Raw genomic sequence first — 14,585 nt, forward strand, 5'->3', positions numbered from 1 at the left:
GGAAAACTGAGACTGTTAGTATGGGATGTATTACACTGAGAATAATTCTATGTACATCAGGGGTCTTCTTGGGTTTTTTGAATTGTACTGCTAAAATTATTAGTGAGTTTTTAATTTAATCAATAAAGAAATAGAAATGTATGTAGAAAGAAGAACAGTACTGGATAGATGATGATTTCTGGTCATCATCAATATGAGTTGTATATGATGAATACATGTCTGGAACTCTGAGGTCCAATATTAAATTAAGCTTGTCCATTCTCAGCTTGAGAAGGTGTCCTATAGACAAATGTTAGGAATAAATGAGGGGCTTGTTTTTCGTCTTTGTGTTCATGCATTTCATTCTATTATTATAATTGGATAATATGAGAATCTATAAATAAATATGTAATTAAAACTAACGATGAATGGAGTAAAACACTTTCCAATTACCAAAATATGTGGTGAGACAAGAAATGTTATTAGTATATCATGGAAACCCTGAAGTTCAATCAGTAATGAATGGTACATGACCATTACCACTTAGGGTAAGAATGAGGTAGACAGGATAATTTGTAGACAACCTTCATATTCTGGCTCAGTGGCAAGATTGAAGTGGTTCGTTTTCAACAGACTTAATACATACACTAAATTAATGATTGCCTAAATATCTGTGTGAATGTTGAAGTAAGGGTAAGTGGAGAGTGTCTCCACCATTTTTATCATCTGCTTTGCTTTATACTCCTCAGAGTGGACACACTGGACCTGAAAGAAAGATTCTTCCTTGAGCACCAGCCTAGGATGGCATCTTTGTTTTAGGAGCCAAGAGACCAGTGTGAGCAAAATCAAATTTGTAGTCTTGGGTTGGGTGGTTTGTCTAACATATTTACTGTATTAATAAAATATTTGAAGTATAATTAAAGAAGGCCATTTTTATCCTATTGATAATAAAGAGATTAATATGAAGCATTATATTGATTAATGCAGATTTGAAAAACTGATCATAGATATGAAAGTGATATAATTATGTGAGTATCTTTCCAGAGGCATGTTAGTGGTATCAAGGCCTTGTTGGGTTTTGTGACTCATAGAGTTATAGATTATAATTAGTGAATCAATGAACTAATCAATTAACAATATAGAATGGAGAGACATTCATCTTTTCTGGATCAGTGATGATAAATGCCGGCGTATGAGTCATCGATGATGAATAATACGTGTCTCGAACTCTGAGGTCCAATACAAAAGAAATGTGGTCTTTCTTTTCATGCATGTTCATTGGTTATGCTAATTAAGCCACTGAAAGCATCAATCAAGAAATCTGCGGATCAAAGGAGAGAAAGTCTCCATCTCGGTCATCACTTTCTCTGTTTGGTACTTTTCAGAATAGTAGCTCAAGGTGATTTCAGCCTCCATTGTGATCAAGGCTTTCCTTTTCGGGTTGCTATGGGACAGAGACCCAGGTGAGTAATGGCCAGTGTTCCTCTCTTGGTTTGGGGAATTGGTTTAAGTGTTTTCATTGTATTTTCAAACATAATCGATATATATCAAAGGGTTGATGATGGCCTGTTGATAAAAAACCATGAGAGCTTATGCTGATGAAGTGATAATCTAGAACCTGGAAATTCATTAACCAAGGAGATCTCATGTATGGTGATAATGTTTGCAGAGAAGTTAGGGATATTCGCTGGTCTGGTTCTTGGGTTTGGGGTATTCATGTTTTTCTTTCATTAGTATTAATAATGTAATGATTTAATTGATAGAGGTGTACCAATGAATGAACTAAAATTGGACCCAAGGGGACCAACGATGAAGTTGGGTAGAGGATGAGGCATTAATGGGCAAGGAACCATAAGTATCTGGAAGCCTGAGGGCCAAGAAGTGTACACACTCTATTTTCTACATTGATTTCGTCCTATGGACACATGTTTGAAATATATAAAGTCATGCTCTTAGTTTGGGTTAATAGATTTTGATTTAGTATTATTAATGGATAAATAATAGAACCATTAAAGATATATAAATAATAGCTTAAGAAGAAAAGGTAAATTATTATGTACCTATGAAAATATATTGTCAGCCAAGAAATAGTAATGAAAATTGCCAGCACTGATGCCCGTTAGGAAATGAACGGATCAATGGTGTCACGTCTTTGACCAAGCATCATACAGATGTGATGATTGCCAGTTTTATTGATCTGTGTCATTCTCAGAGTTTGAGGTTCTTTTTGTTCATAGAAAAGTTCTCTAAATTATGAAAAAGTTATAAATTCCTCATGATTTGTGACTATAAATCTAGAAAGCAAGAATCAATCTCAATACATTTTCCTTTTTTTTAAACATCTGCTGTGCATTGTACTTCTGAAAATGGACACGTTCGAACTGATTAACCATGATTCCATGGTCATGCACCTTATGATTGCATCACTGTGTTAGATTCACAGGAACCAATGTGAGTAATAGTCAAATTTCTTGTCTCAGTTTCAGTGATTTTTTTTTTCCTGTGCATTTATTCAGTTTTATTTGAAAGTTCCATACAGGATAGAAGAAGGCCAACTGTAGCTCAGTGACATATATTGAATACTGCTTAGATGAAAAATGGCACCATTATTTTTAAGAAAGATACTCTGCTGTGAGAATGAATTATTTACAGAATAAGGATATCATGACTCTTCTTGGGTTTTGTGAATAAACTTTTAAATTATTATGATTGATTTTCTGAATTAGTCAATAAACCATGTAGAAATGAGTGAAGAAAAAGAGGAACAATATTGGATCGATGATGACTACTGGTGGCGTATGAGTTGTGTACGATGACTGGCAGTCTGATGTCCGATGCAAATGGAATCTAGTCCATTGTCCTATTTGAGTTGATTCTAGAGACACTTGTCTAATATATATACAAGGGACTTGTTTTTGGTCTTTATGTGTGTGCATTTTCTTTATATTTTATAATTGGGTTAATCAAATAAGCAATAAATAAGCATATAAATAAATAAAGATGAAGGCAGTGAAATATTGTCCAATTATAAACATATGTGGTGATAGAAGAAACAATATTAGTAAATTTGAAAACAGTGAAGTCCAAAGAGGAATAAATGGTACATGAAAAATCTTTGACTAAGAGAAAGATGGACAATTGTAGTAATAATCACTGCTCATTTTCTTGGTCAGCATCAAGTTTTAGGTTCATTTTCTTAAGAGAAATTGAAATAAATATACTCCAAATTAACGATTGTCTAAACCACTGAAAAATGAAATGCAGAAACAAGGATCAGTGGAGATTAGTTCTCAATTTTTTATCATGTGCTCTGCCCTGTGCTCCTCAGAATGGATGCCCTTGAGCTGATCTAAGCATCTTGCATGGTCAGGAGCCCTATGGTTGCATCTGTGTTAGGAGGATGGAGAACAATGTGAGTAGTAGTCAGTGTTCGTGTCTTGGATTTGAGCCGTATTCTTAAAAAGACACTTACTGTATTGTTAAAAAATATAGTAGAAGTCCAAACTTGCCAAAGTCAAGGAATATGATCATGAATCCATATATGAAACACTGAGTTCAGTTAATGAGAGAGTTGAGTGTCAGGGGAGATGATGGTTTAGATAGATGTTAGGGATATTTAAGGGTCTTACTCATGATTTATTTATGTGACTTATGTTATTTATTTTAAAATATTTATTTATTTATTTGGCTATGCCAGGTCTTAGTTGCAGCATTCAGGATCTTTATTTGCAGCATGCAGGGTCTTTAGTTGCAGCATGTGAGCTCTTAGTTGTGGCATGCGGTATCTAGTTCCCTGACCAGGGATCAAACCCGGACCCCCTGCATTGGGAGCATGGAGTCTTAACCACTGGGCTACCAGGGAAGTTATTTAAATAATAGTGAATTAATCAATAAACAGATGTAGATGATACTGGAGAAAAGAGCCCCTCCTGGACCACTGATGATGACTGGAGGCATAGGAGTTATATATGGTGAATACCATGTAAAATCTATCCATGCAAAATCTAGCCAATGTTCTGTTATAAATGACCCCACGGGTCAATGTTAGGAAAATACAAACATCATATTCCATTTTGGGGGTTAGATGTATTAATAATAATAAATCAGTAATTGAACCCTGAAAAAATGTAAAAAAAAGATGAAAAGAAGAAGGTGAAGCATTGTCCACCAGGATCATATGTGGTCAGGCAAGAAATATTATTAATAAAATAGAAAACATTCATGCCCTTTAAGCAATAAATGAATAAGTGTCTTGCCCTTTTGCTGAAAGGATCATACAGACACTGATAAATAAGAGTCAACATTATTGTTCTGGGTCAGTCTCAAATTTAAGGTTTTCTTTTCTTAAGAGAAAAAAATACTACACTATGAAAAATTCATGAATGCTTAAATGAGTAAATGAAATGTGGATAACAAGGATCAATGGAGATAAGGTCTGAAATTTTTTATCATCTTTTCTGCTCTGTACTCCTTAGAATGGGAGCACTTAAGCTGGTTGAAGGATTCTTCTGTGGTCCTGAGAGCTCTGGTTGCATTCACGTGTTAGGACTGTGGAGACCATGTGAGTAATAGACAAATTTTGGCCTTAGTTTCAATATTTTATTTAAGGCTATTGACTGTATTATTGCAAGTTGTGAAATATAATCAATGAAATCCAAATAGCCCAGAGTGAAATATGGGATTAATATGAAGTACTATATTGATTCATTCATAAAATGAAAAATGAGAGTTATTAATGAAAGATGTTGACACGAGAATGATTCTAAATATATATTAGATATTTCTAAGCTCTTCGGTGGTTCCGATGAATAACCATTTAAAAAATTATAATTACTGAATTATGAATTGAGCAATAAATAGTGTGGAAAGGAATGAATAAAAAGAGATACAGTACTGGATTAATGATGACTACTGGCAGTGTGTGAGTCATATACGATGAGTGTGTGTCTGGAACTCTGAGGCCCAATAAAATTAATCTAGTCCATTTTCATTATTTGAAGGTATTCTATAGACAGATGTCAGGAATATACCGAGATCTTGATTTGTTCCTTATGTGCATGCATTTTCATCTATTATTGTAATTGGATAAATGAGAGAATCTATAAAGAATTATATAAATCAGTAAAGATGAATGCGTGAAGCATTGGCCATTATATAAATATGGGAATGGTATATGACTGTTAACTGTTTTCTAAGGGAATAATAGTCTTACATAATGTTCATAATCTGGTCAAGGGTCAAACTTGTTCATTTTCTTAAGAGAAATGAATATTCACACCAAATTAATGATTGCCTAAGGATTGATTAAATGGAAGATAAAAGCAATCAATGATCAGTGAAGAGAATGTCTCAACCATTTTTGTCATCTGTTCTTCCCTCTTCTCCTCAGAAGCAACACAGTGGACCTGATTTAAGGACCTTTCCTTGATTGACAGCCTTAGGATAGGATCTGTGTTTTAGGATCCCAGAGATCTATGTGAGTAATAAGCAAATTCTTTCCTTGGTTTGAATGTTTTGTTAAGGGTCTTCATTGTGTTAACAAAAATAATTAAAAATATTCCAGAAAGTCCAATGTGTCCTTGTAACAAATATGTGATTAATAGAATCACAATGATTAAAGCATTTATGAAAAGTTGTATAATTAATAACAAAGATACATTGATTTGAGAATGACTCAAGATACATATCAGGAATAACAAGGACTTCTTGGTGTTTTGTGAATCATATTGTTTTAAAGTTGTAATTAGTGAATTAATGAATTAACCAATAAATGATATAGAATGAATGAAGAGAAAGTCATCTTTTCTGGATTGATGATGATAAATGCCAGCGTGTGAGTCATCGATGACGAACAATACGTGTCTGGAACGCTGAGGTCCAATACAAAAGAAATGTGGTCTTCTCTTCATGTGTTTTCATTGGTTATGCTAATGAAAGCATCAGTCAACAAATCCGCCGATCCATGGTGTGAAAGTCTCAATCTCGGTCATCACCTTCTCTGTTTGGTACTTTTCAGAATAGAAGCTCAAGGTGATTTCAGCCTCCATTGTGATCAAGGCTTTCCTTTTCGGGTTGCTATGGGACAGAGACCCAGGTGAGTAATGGCCAGTGTTCCTCTCTTGGTTTGGGGAATTGGTTTAAGTGTTTTCATTGTATTTTCAAACATAATCGATATATATCAAAGGGTTGATGATGGCCTGTTGATAAAAAACCATGAGAGCTTATGCTGATGAAGTGATAATCTAGAACCTGGAAATTCATTAACCAAGGAGATCTCATGTATGGTGATAATGTTTGCAGAGAAGTTAGGGATATTCGCTGGTCTGGTTCTTGGGTTTGGGGTATTCATGTTTTTCTTTCATTAGTATTAATAATGTAATGATTTAATTGATAGAGGTGTACCAATGAATGAACTAAAATTGGACCCAAGGGGACCAACGATGAAGTTGGGTAGAGGATGAGGCATTAATGGGCAAGGAACCATAAGTATCTGGAAGCCTGAGGGCCAAGAAGTGTACACACTCTATTTTCTACATTGATTTCGTCCTATGGACACATGTTTGAAATATATAAAGTCATGCTCTTAGTTTGGGTTAATAGATTTTGATTTAGTATTATTAATGGATAAATAATAGAACCATTAAAGATATATAAATAATAGCTTAAGAAGAAAAGGTAAATTATTATGTACCTATGAAAATATATTGTCAGCCAAGAAATAGTAATGAAAATTGCCAGCACTGATGCCCGTTAGGAAATGAACGGATCAATGGTGTCACGTCTTTGACCAAGCATCATACAGATGTGATGATTGCCAGTTTTATTGATCTGTGTCATTCTCAGAGTTTGAGGTTCTTTTTGTTCATAGAAAAGTTCTCTAAATTATGAAAAAGTTATAAATTCCTCATGATTTGTGACTATAAATCTAGAAAGCAAGAATCAATCTCAATACATTTTCCTTTTTTTTAAACATCTGCTGTGCATTGTACTTCTGAAAATGGACACGTTCGAACTGATTAACCATGATTCCATGGTCATGCACCTTATGATTGCATCACTGTGTTAGATTCACAGGAACCAATGTGAGTAATAGTCAAATTTCTTGTCTCAGTTTCAGTGATTTTTTTTTTCCTGTGCATTTATTCAGTTTTATTTGAAAGTTCCATACAGGATAGAAGAAGGCCAACTGTAGCTCAGTGACATATATTGAATACTGCTTAGATGAAAAATGGCACCATTATTTTTAAGAAAGATACTCTGCTGTGAGAATGAATTATTTACAGAATAAGGATATCATGACTCTTCTTGGGTTTTGTGAATAAACTTTTAAATTATTATGATTGATTTTCTGAATTAGTCAATAAACCATGTAGAAATGAGTGAAGAAAAAGAGGAACAATATTGGATCGATGATGACTACTGGTGGCGTATGAGTTGTGTACGATGACTGGCAGTCTGATGTCCGATGCAAATGGAATCTAGTCCATTGTCCTATTTGAGTTGATTCTAGAGACACTTGTCTAATATATATACAAGGGACTTGTTTTTGGTCTTTATGTGTGTGCATTTTCTTTATATTTTATAATTGGGTTAATCAAATAAGCAATAAATAAGCATATAAATAAATAAAGATGAAGGCAGTGAAATATTGTCCAATTATAAACATATGTGGTGATAGAAGAAACAATATTAGTAAATTTGAAAACAGTGAAGTCCAAAGAGGAATAAATGGTACATGAAAAATCTTTGACTAAGAGAAAGATGGACAATTGTAGTAATAATCACTGCTCATTTTCTTGGTCAGCATCAAGTTTTAGGTTCATTTTCTTAAGAGAAATTGAAATAAATATACTCCAAATTAACGATTGTCTAAACCACTGAAAAATGAAATGCAGAAACAAGGATCAGTGGAGATTAGTTCTCAATTTTTTATCATGTGCTCTGCCCTGTGCTCCTCAGAATGGATGCCCTTGAGCTGATCTAAGCATCTTGCATGGTCAGGAGCCCTATGGTTGCATCTGTGTTAGGAGGATGGAGAACAATGTGAGTAGTAGTCAGTGTTCGTGTCTTGGATTTGAGCCGTATTCTTAAAAAGACACTTACTGTATTGTTAAAAAATATAGTAGAAGTCCAAACTTGCCAAAGTCAAGGAATATGATCATGAATCCATATATGAAACACTGAGTTCAGTTAATGAGAGAGTTGAGTGTCAGGGGAGATGATGGTTTAGATAGATGTTAGGGATATTTAAGGGTCTTACTCATGATTTATTTATGTGACTTATGTTATTTATTTTAAAATATTTATTTATTTATTTGGCTATGCCAGGTCTTAGTTGCAGCATTCAGGATCTTTATTTGCAGCATGCAGGGTCTTTAGTTGCAGCATGTGAGCTCTTAGTTGTGGCATGCGGTATCTAGTTCCCTGACCAGGGATCAAACCCGGACCCCCTGCATTGGGAGCATGGAGTCTTAACCACTGGGCTACCAGGGAAGTTATTTAAATAATAGTGAATTAATCAATAAACAGATGTAGATGATACTGGAGAAAAGAGCCCCTCCTGGACCACTGATGATGACTGGAGGCATAGGAGTTATATATGGTGAATACCATGTAAAATCTATCCATGCAAAATCTAGCCAATGTTCTGTTATAAATGACCCCACGGGTCAATGTTAGGAAAATACAAACATCATATTCCATTTTGGGGGTTAGATGTATTAATAATAATAAATCAGTAATTGAACCCTGAAAAAATGTAAAAAAAAGATGAAAAGAAGAAGGTGAAGCATTGTCCACCAGGATCATATGTGGTCAGGCAAGAAATATTATTAATAAAATAGAAAACATTCATGCCCTTTAAGCAATAAATGAATAAGTGTCTTGCCCTTTTGCTGAAAGGATCATACAGACACTGATAAATAAGAGTCAACATTATTGTTCTGGGTCAGTCTCAAATTTAAGGTTTTCTTTTCTTAAGAGAAAAAAATACTACACTATGAAAAATTCATGAATGCTTAAATGAGTAAATGAAATGTGGATAACAAGGATCAATGGAGATAAGGTCTGAAATTTTTTATCATCTTTTCTGCTCTGTACTCCTTAGAATGGGAGCACTTAAGCTGGTTGAAGGATTCTTCTGTGGTCCTGAGAGCTCTGGTTGCATTCACGTGTTAGGACTGTGGAGACCATGTGAGTAATAGACAAATTTTGGCCTTAGTTTCAATATTTTATTTAAGGCTATTGACTGTATTATTGCAAGTTGTGAAATATAATCAATGAAATCCAAATAGCCCAGAGTGAAATATGGGATTAATATGAAGTACTATATTGATTCATTCATAAAATGAAAAATGAGAGTTATTAATGAAAGATGTTGACACGAGAATGATTCTAAATATATATTAGATATTTCTAAGCTCTTCGGTGGTTCCGATGAATAACCATTTAAAAAATTATAATTACTGAATTATGAATTGAGCAATAAATAGTGTGGAAAGGAATGAATAAAAAGAGATACAGTACTGGATTAATGATGACTACTGGCAGTGTGTGAGTCATATACGATGAGTGTGTGTCTGGAACTCTGAGGCCCAATAAAATTAATCTAGTCCATTTTCATTATTTGAAGGTATTCTATAGACAGATGTCAGGAATATACCGAGATCTTGATTTGTTCCTTATGTGCATGCATTTTCATCTATTATTGTAATTGGATAAATGAGAGAATCTATAAAGAATTATATAAATCAGTAAAGATGAATGCGTGAAGCATTGGCCATTATATAAATATGGGAATGGTATATGACTGTTAACTGTTTTCTAAGGGAATAATAGTCTTACATAATGTTCATAATCTGGTCAAGGGTCAAACTTGTTCATTTTCTTAAGAGAAATGAATATTCACACCAAATTAATGATTGCCTAAGGATTGATTAAATGGAAGATAAAAGCAATCAATGATCAGTGAAGAGAATGTCTCAACCATTTTTGTCATCTGTTCTTCCCTCTTCTCCTCAGAAGCAACACAGTGGACCTGATTTAAGGACCTTTCCTTGATTGACAGCCTTAGGATAGGATCTGTGTTTTAGGATCCCAGAGATCTATGTGAGTAATAAGCAAATTCTTTCCTTGGTTTGAATGTTTTGTTAAGGGTCTTCATTGTGTTAACAAAAATAATTAAAAATATTCCAGAAAGTCCAATGTGTCCTTGTAACAAATATGTGATTAATAGAATCACAATGATTAAAGCATTTATGAAAAGTTGTATAATTAATAACAAAGATACATTGATTTGAGAATGACTCAAGATACATATCAGGAATAACAAGGACTTCTTGGTGTTTTGTGAATCATATTGTTTTAAAGTTGTAATTAGTGAATTAATGAATTAACCAATAAATGATATAGAATGAATGAAGAGAAAGTCATCTTTTCTGGATTGATGATGATAAATGCCAGCGTGTGAGTCATCGATGACGAACAATACGTGTCTGGAACGCTGAGGTCCAATACAAAAGAAATGTGGTCTTCTCTTCATGTGTTTTCATTGGTTATGCTAATGAAAGCATCAGTCAACAAATCCGCCGATCCATGGTGTGAAAGTCTCAATCTCGGTCATCACCTTCTCTGTTTGGTACTTTTCAGAATAGAAGCTCAAGGTGATTTCAGCCTCCATTGTGATCAAGGCTTTCCTTTTCGGGTTGCTATGGGACAGAGACCCAGGTGAGTAATGGCCAGTGTTCCTCTCTTGGTTTGGGGAATTGGTTTAAGTGTTTTCATTGTATTTTCAAACATAATCGATATATATCAAAGGGTTGATGATGGCCTGTTGATAAAAAACCATGAGAGCTTATGCTGATGAAGTGATAATCTAGAACCTGGAAATTCATTAACCAAGGAGATCTCATGTATGGTGATAATGTTTGCAGAGAAGTTAGGGATATTCGCTGGTCTGGTTCTTGGGTTTGGGGTATTCATGTTTTTCTTTCATTAGTATTAATAATGTAATGATTTAATTGATAGAGGTGTACCAATGAATGAACTAAAATTGGACCCAAGGGGACCAACGATGAAGTTGGGTAGAGGATGAGGCATTAATGGGCAAGGAACCATAAGTATCTGGAAGCCTGAGGGCCAAGAAGTGTACACACTCTATTTTCTACATTGATTTCGTCCTATGGACACATGTTTGAAATATATAAAGTCATGCTCTTAGTTTGGGTTAATAGATTTTGATTTAGTATTATTAATGGATAAATAATAGAACCATTAAAGATATATAAATAATAGCTTAAGAAGAAAAGGTAAATTATTATGTACCTATGAAAATATATTGTCAGCCAAGAAATAGTAATGAAAATTGCCAGCACTGATGCCCGTTAGGAAATGAACGGATCAATGGTGTCACGTCTTTGACCAAGCATCATACAGATGTGATGATTGCCAGTTTTATTGATCTGTGTCATTCTCAGAGTTTGAGGTTCTTTTTGTTCATAGAAAAGTTCTCTAAATTATGAAAAAGTTATAAATTCCTCATGATTTGTGACTATAAATCTAGAAAGCAAGAATCAATCTCAATACATTTTCCTTTTTTTTAAACATCTGCTGTGCATTGTACTTCTGAAAATGGACACGTTCGAACTGATTAACCATGATTCCATGGTCATGCACCTTATGATTGCATCACTGTGTTAGATTCACAGGAACCAATGTGAGTAATAGTCAAATTTCTTGTCTCAGTTTCAGTGATTTTTTTTTTCCTGTGCATTTATTCAGTTTTATTTGAAAGTTCCATACAGGATAGAAGAAGGCCAACTGTAGCTCAGTGACATATATTGAATACTGCTTAGATGAAAAATGGCACCATTATTTTTAAGAAAGATACTCTGCTGTGAGAATGAATTATTTACAGAATAAGGATATCATGACTCTTCTTGGGTTTTGTGAATAAACTTTTAAATTATTATGATTGATTTTCTGAATTAGTCAATAAACCATGTAGAAATGAGTGAAGAAAAAGAGGAACAATATTGGATCGATGATGACTACTGGTGGCGTATGAGTTGTGTACGATGACTGGCAGTCTGATGTCCGATGCAAATGGAATCTAGTCCATTGTCCTATTTGAGTTGATTCTAGAGACACTTGTCTAATATATATACAAGGGACTTGTTTTTGGTCTTTATGTGTGTGCATTTTCTTTATATTTTATAATTGGGTTAATCAAATAAGCAATAAATAAGCATATAAATAAATAAAGATGAAGGCAGTGAAATATTGTCCAATTATAAACATATGTGGTGATAGAAGAAACAATATTAGTAAATTTGAAAACAGTGAAGTCCAAAGAGGAATAAATGGTACATGAAAAATCTTTGACTAAGAGAAAGATGGACAATTGTAGTAATAATCACTGCTCATTTTCTTGGTCAGCATCAAGTTTTAGGTTCATTTTCTTAAGAGAAATTGAAATAAATATACTCCAAATTAACGATTGTCTAAACCACTGAAAAATGAAATGCAGAAACAAGGATCAGTGGAGATTAGTTCTCAATTTTTTATCATGTGCTCTGCCCTGTGCTCCTCAGAATGGATGCCCTTGAGCTGATCTAAGCATCTTGCATGGTCAGGAGCCCTATGGTTGCATCTGTGTTAGGAGGATGGAGAACAATGTGAGTAGTAGTCAGTGTTCGTGTCTTGGATTTGAGCCGTATTCTTAAAAAGACACTTACTGTATTGTTAAAAAATATAGTAGAAGTCCAAACTTGCCAAAGTCAAGGAATATGATCATGAATCCATATATGAAACACTGAGTTCAGTTAATGAGAGAGTTGAGTGTCAGGGGAGATGATGGTTTAGATAGATGTTAGGGATATTTAAGGGTCTTACTCATGATTTATTTATGTGACTTATGTTATTTATTTTAAAATATTTATTTATTTATTTGGCTATGCCAGGTCTTAGTTGCAGCATTCAGGATCTTTATTTGCAGCATGCAGGGTCTTTAGTTGCAGCATGTGAGCTCTTAGTTGTGGCATGCGGTATCTAGTTCCCTGACCAGGGATCAAACCCGGACCCCCTGCATTGGGAGCATGGAGTCTTAACCACTGGGCTACCAGGGAAGTTATTTAAATAATAGTGAATTAATCAATAAACAGATGTAGATGATACTGGAGAAAAGAGCCCCTCCTGGACCACTGATGATGACTGGAGGCATAGGAGTTATATATGGTGAATACCATGTAAAATCTATCCATGCAAAATCTAGCCAATGTTCTGTTATAAATGACCCCACGGGTCAATGTTAGGAAAATACAAACATCATATTCCATTTTGGGGGTTAGATGTATTAATAATAATAAATCAGTAATTGAACCCTGAAAAAATGTAAAAAAAAGATGAAAAGAAGAAGGTGAAGCATTGTCCACCAGGATCATATGTGGTCAGGCAAGAAATATTATTAATAAAATAGAAAACATTCATGCCCTTTAAGCAATAAATGAATAAGTGTCTTGCCCTTTTGCTGAAAGGATCATACAGACACTGATAAATAAGAGTCAACATTATTGTTCTGGGTCAGTCTCAAATTTAAGGTTTTCTTTTCTTAAGAGAAAAAAATACTACACTATGAAAAATTCATGAATGCTTAAATGAGTAAATGAAATGTGGATAACAAGGATCAATGGAGATAAGGTCTGAAATTTTTTATCATCTTTTCTGCTCTGTACTCCTTAGAATGGGAGCACTTAAGCTGGTTGAAGGATTCTTCTGTGGTCCTGAGAGCTCTGGTTGCATTCACGTGTTAGGACTGTGGAGACCATGTGAGTAATAGACAAATTTTGGCCTTAGTTTCAATATTTTATTTAAGGCTATTGACTGTATTATTGCAAGTTGTGAAATATAATCAATGAAATCCAAATAGCCCAGAGTGAAATATGGGATTAATATGAAGTACTATATTGATTCATTCATAAAATGAAAAATGAGAGTTATTAATGAAAGATGTTGACACGAGAATGATTCTAAATATATATTAGATATTTCTAAGCTCTTCGGTGGTTCCGATGAATAACCATTTAAAAAATTATAATTACTGAATTATGAATTGAGCAATAAATAGTGTGGAAAGGAATGAATAAAAAGAGATACAGTACTGGATTAATGATGACTACTGGCAGTGTGTGAGTCATATACGATGAGTGTGTGTCTGGAACTCTGAGGCCCAATAAAATTAATCTAGTCCATTTTCATTATTTGAAGGTATTCTATAGACAGATGTCAGGAATATACCGAGATCTTGATTTGTTCCTTATGTGCATGCATTTTCATCTATTATTGTAATTGGATAAATGAGAGAATCTATAAAGAATTATATAAATCAGTAAAGATGAATGCGTGAAGCATTGGCCATTATATAAATATGGGAATGGTATATGACTGTTAACTGTTTTCTAAGGGAATAATAGTCTTACATAATGTTCATAATCTGGTCAAGGGTCAAACTTGTTCATTTTCTTAAGAGAAATGAATATTCACACCAAATTAATGATTGCCTAAGGATTGATTAAATGGAAGATAAAAGCAATCAATGATCAGTGAAGAGA

At 34.0% G+C, this 14,585-nt stretch overlaps 1 long non-coding RNA gene, 6 other non-coding genes and 7 pseudogenes across 7 annotated transcripts; all 14 read left to right on the forward strand.

Moving 5' to 3' along the window:
• The first annotated feature begins 161 nt into the window (after positions 1-161).
• On the forward strand, positions 162-238 carry LOC116750197 (annotated as a pseudogene).
• A 906-nt stretch (positions 239-1,144) lies between these two features.
• On the forward strand, positions 1,145-1,219 carry LOC116750167. The gene has a single exon (XR_004348889.1). It is a non-coding gene; the product is annotated as a small nucleolar RNA SNORD113/SNORD114 family (small nucleolar RNA).
• A 160-nt stretch (positions 1,220-1,379) lies between these two features.
• LOC116749406 lies at positions 1,380-13,413 on the forward strand. The gene is made up of 11 exons (XR_004348601.1): positions 1,380-1,442; positions 2,415-2,430; positions 3,308-3,391; positions 4,455-4,540; positions 5,369-5,455; positions 5,996-6,073; positions 7,046-7,061; positions 7,939-8,022; positions 9,086-9,171; positions 10,000-10,086; positions 10,627-13,413. It is a non-coding gene; the product is annotated as an uncharacterized LOC116749406 (long non-coding RNA).
• Positions 2,751-2,814, forward strand: LOC116750200 (annotated as a pseudogene).
• LOC116750229 lies at positions 3,910-3,976 on the forward strand (annotated as a pseudogene).
• On the forward strand, positions 4,874-4,945 carry LOC116750176. Its single transcript, XR_004348896.1, has one exon. It is a non-coding gene; the product is annotated as a small nucleolar RNA SNORD113/SNORD114 family (small nucleolar RNA).
• On the forward strand, positions 5,786-5,860 carry LOC116750184. The gene has a single exon (XR_004348902.1). It is a non-coding gene; the product is annotated as a small nucleolar RNA SNORD113/SNORD114 family (small nucleolar RNA).
• LOC116750201 lies at positions 7,382-7,445 on the forward strand (annotated as a pseudogene).
• LOC116750230 lies at positions 8,541-8,607 on the forward strand (annotated as a pseudogene).
• LOC116750177 lies at positions 9,505-9,576 on the forward strand. Its single transcript, XR_004348897.1, has one exon. It is a non-coding gene; the product is annotated as a small nucleolar RNA SNORD113/SNORD114 family (small nucleolar RNA).
• LOC116750185 lies at positions 10,417-10,491 on the forward strand. The gene has a single exon (XR_004348903.1). It is a non-coding gene; the product is annotated as a small nucleolar RNA SNORD113/SNORD114 family (small nucleolar RNA).
• On the forward strand, positions 12,013-12,076 carry LOC116750203 (annotated as a pseudogene).
• LOC116750231 lies at positions 13,172-13,238 on the forward strand (annotated as a pseudogene).
• A 722-nt stretch (positions 13,414-14,135) lies between the features above and the next one.
• Positions 14,136-14,207, forward strand: LOC116750178. Its single transcript, XR_004348898.1, has one exon. It is a non-coding gene; the product is annotated as a small nucleolar RNA SNORD113/SNORD114 family (small nucleolar RNA).
• Positions 14,208-14,585: the final 378 nt, after the last annotated feature.

Source organism: Phocoena sinus, chromosome 2 (assembly GCF_008692025.1).
Source record: "Phocoena sinus isolate mPhoSin1 chromosome 2, mPhoSin1.pri, whole genome shotgun sequence".
In the NCBI taxonomy this organism is placed as follows: Eukaryota; Metazoa; Chordata; class Mammalia; order Artiodactyla; family Phocoenidae; genus Phocoena; species Phocoena sinus.